Source organism: Cucurbita pepo, unplaced genomic scaffold (assembly GCF_002806865.2).
Source record: "Cucurbita pepo subsp. pepo cultivar mu-cu-16 unplaced genomic scaffold, ASM280686v2 Cp4.1_scaffold001885, whole genome shotgun sequence".
NCBI lineage: Eukaryota > Viridiplantae > Streptophyta > Magnoliopsida > Cucurbitales > Cucurbitaceae > Cucurbita > Cucurbita pepo.
In genome coordinates, this window is record NW_019647990.1 from 16 (window position 1) to 3,690 (window position 3,675).

A 3,675-nucleotide genomic window follows, 5' to 3' on the forward strand; every position below is an offset into this window, starting at 1 on the left:
AAAATAGATGAAATGTAGGCACCGATGGACGCACGCTACTGGGAACTTCGCCTAGAAGGTATCACATAAAAAATTGATATCAGAGAAGGTTCTCATGAAAAGCCAAAAACTTAATGCTGTTTCGCTAACCTCCCCTTCTCATAATTAAACAAAACCAGATATTAAAAAGATCAAAGAACAGAGATTAAGAATGTAGAAAGACATAAAAAAGATCAGAAAATGTTAGAAGTTCGGTAAGCAGATTCGTCGACGAAGATCCGATTAGATCTGAAACAACGACCGGCCAGATAACTTCTCTGGTTTGATTTATCTGCAGCCTCTTCGGCAGGTCAAGAACAAGGGAGTCACCCTTCTCTTGGTACAATGCAGAATCGAGAAAACAGATCTCAAGAATCAAAATAATATGCGAAACAAAAAAAAAAAAATGCTTCAGATGAACGGAGACGTAAGAAGATGAAGTCGTGATTAAGGAGGCTAGCAAGGCCATTTAATAGAAAAAAAAAATCAGTAAACGGGGAAGGCGGATGAGTACGGGAGATCGTGACCGTTGATCTCTCCATGCGACGAGATAGGGTTTCTCCGCCAAATTACTAATTAGACTCATTCACCTACTTATTTAAATTTAAAATAATAATAATAAATTGAGTAATCTCACTAATTCAAACGTTTTGTACAAATTTATACTGAATTAACGCAATAATATTTTTTGTCAAATATTATATATTTTTAATCCATTAAAAATATATAATAATATTTTTTAATGCATTTTCACTTTGGGAGAGTAAGTCAAAATCGACTCATTGACTCGCTTGAATCGCGTGGCTAATGGCAACCACAAAGACCCAACAAAACTAACTAACTAACTAAAGCCAGGGGATGGTGCCAAAAATAGAAGCGAAAGCAATACATGGTCCATGGAGGGTGGCTCGAAAGGCAATATAAGCTCAGATTCATAGCCACATTGTGCAGGCTTCATTCAAACCAAATCTCCAAACATCCAATCTTCCATCCATCGTAGAAAATAAAATGGCAGCTTCCACCAAAATGTTTGCAATCTGCATCATTACGATGCTCGTTTCCTCATTTGTGGTGACCCCAGCAGCCGCAGAGTCTCTTGGTTATGGCGCCATCGGTGCGGATGCAGGTGAAAAATGCCCCGATGGCAAATGCGAAACACAAGGAGATCCAGCCAACAATTATAACAGAGGATGTGAGGTCGATAAGATGTGCAGAGGCAACTAGATTCTCCCCTCATTCTGCTCTATAATAACCATCTCCATTCAAATTATTTTATAATTCTGTCTCGTGTAAAATTAAATAATTTCTCTGAAATGTGCCCATAAAGTTTATTTTTTTTCGACAAATTTTAATTTTTAGTTTAATTGTATGTGCGATCAATTACCACAAATATCATTTTATATTTTCATTTAATTGTAAAATAAAAATAAAAAAATAATTTAAAAAATTAAAAAAAAAAAAAACTTACCCACTTTAAAATCAATAGAAAAAGATGGGTGATAATATGTCCTCCCCTTCAAAGAAAGAACAGGACGAAGATCTATAAACGGGCCATTTTGAAATCCGGCCCCAACTCTATAGTTTACTTCTGGCCCAAGTCGGCACCCAAGCCTAATCTATTCTTATCCAAAACATGCTCTGGCCCATCCGGCATCCAGGCCCAACCAATTATTATCCAAAGCAGGCCCGATAGCAGGCTACCGGCCCATCTTTAGTCTCTTTCTGGCAAATGCCGGCACCCAAGCCCATTGTATTCTTATCCCAAAGAGGCCCAACTCTCTAAACCAAGCAGGCTACCGGGCCTAACTAAGGAACATGTATTGTTTAATTACAAAATGGTCCAGGTCGTTTCAATATGTAATCGTGATTTTGGATTTAATTCAATTTTTTTTAATATGTATGGTTAAATTACAAAATGGTCCAGGTCGTTTCAATATGTTATCATGATTATGGCTTTAATTCTTTTTTTTTCTAGCAGAAAATTTTAATTTTTGAACTGACAGTCGTAAATACTTGCAATTTCTCCGCCACGTCCCTTTTCTTCTAGAACCATCGCAAAATTCTCAACTACGGTGAACAGAATGTATAGGTTAGCCGCAGTCTTCTGCCACGCTGATAATGCCGTTCTATAGCACAGCAGCACCGACTATTCGCCGGAAAACCCGCCGCAGATCACTTTAGCTTCATTTTATCGTTAATTTAAGGAGATGATGTGTCACTTCGGTAGGGGAGATAGAAAATGTCAGTATAGAAGAACCTTTCATACAGATGCAGGGGCAATCGAGTCACAGAATCTGTTTGAGCCCCCGCAAAAATAAGGATAGTTCAGAGTGTGCCTCCATGGAGAAGAAACGGGTTCATGCTGGCAAAATGGTTTGATTCTTACAAGCGGACCAGAACTATTGATGTTTCAGGATTATTGATGTTTCAGGGTTGCTGGTAGCCTTCATAGGTCAATAAATTGTACACAAAACTAATTCATGTTCATTGTTCTTGTTAATAAGGTTGATTCTTAATGTTCCTTTGTAATTTCCTTTGTCCATAGCAGCAAAATTTCAGAGCAATCTGTGTAGATTTATAATGGAGGCTTTAGCTTGATCTTGACTACTACCGATCGGAATAGCCCCAACAACTTCAGAATCTATCTTGACGAGTCTTCTAAAGAAAATTAAAAAGAAGTGTCATCTCGATCCAAATTTGTATCTCTTCAGCTTATTCTTAAGAACTAAAGAAATGGAACCAATTTAAAACCTCAAAATCAGAGAAAACAGAAGAAATGTAGGCACCGATAGACGCAAACTACTGGGACATCAAAGCAGTTTGCCTGGAAGGTGACACATAAAAAAATCAATATGCGAGAAGGTTCTCGTGAAAAGGCTAAAACCTAGGCCGTTTCACTCATCTCCCCTTCTCATAATTAAACAAAACCAGAGATTAAAAAGATCAACGAAACCAGATTAAGAAGGACGAAACACAGAAATAAAAGATCAGAAAATGTAAGAAGTTCGGTAAGCAGATTCGTCGACGAAGATCCGATTAGATCTGAAACAACGACCGGCCAGATAACTTCTCTGGTTTGATTTATCTGCAGCCTCTTCGGCAGGTCAAGAACAAGGGAATCGCCCTTCTCTTGGTACAATGCAGAATCAAGAAAACAGATCTCAATAATCAGATTCAGATGCGAAACCAAAAAAAATAAAACAGAGCGGCGAACGCATAGGTGATAATATGAAATCGTGATTAAGGAGGCTGCGGTGAGGAGTAGTTGCTATGAACCCTAGCAAGGCCATTTAATAGAAAAATTCACTGAACGGCAAAGGCGGATGGAACGAAAGATCGTGACCGTTGATCTCTCCATGCGACGAGATAGGGTTTTCCACCAAATTAGACTCATTTGAATTTAAAATAATAATAATGAATTTATGCTGAATTAACCCAATAAATATTTTTATCAAGTATTATCAATTTATATTTCATTAAAAATATATAATAATATTTATTAATACATTTTCACTTTGGAAGATTCAAGTAAAAATCGACTCATTGACTGCTTGAATCGCGTGGCTAATGGCAACCACAAAGACCCAACAAAAACGAACTAACGAACAAAAGCCAAGGGATGGTGCCAAAAATAGAAGCGAAAGCAATACATGGTCC

The 3,675-nt window shown here is 37.6% G+C and overlaps 2 non-coding genes across 2 annotated transcripts; both read right to left on the bottom strand.

Annotated features, from left to right (window-relative positions):
* Positions 1-217: 217 nt before the first annotated feature.
* Positions 218-319, bottom strand: LOC111786527. The gene has a single exon (XR_002813795.1). It is a non-coding gene; the product is annotated as a small nucleolar RNA snoR109 (small nucleolar RNA).
* Positions 320-3,010: 2,691 nt separating this feature from the next.
* LOC111786526 lies at positions 3,011-3,112 on the bottom strand. Its single transcript, XR_002813794.1, has one exon. It is a non-coding gene; the product is annotated as a small nucleolar RNA snoR109 (small nucleolar RNA).
* Between the last annotated feature and the right edge of the window lie 563 nt (positions 3,113-3,675).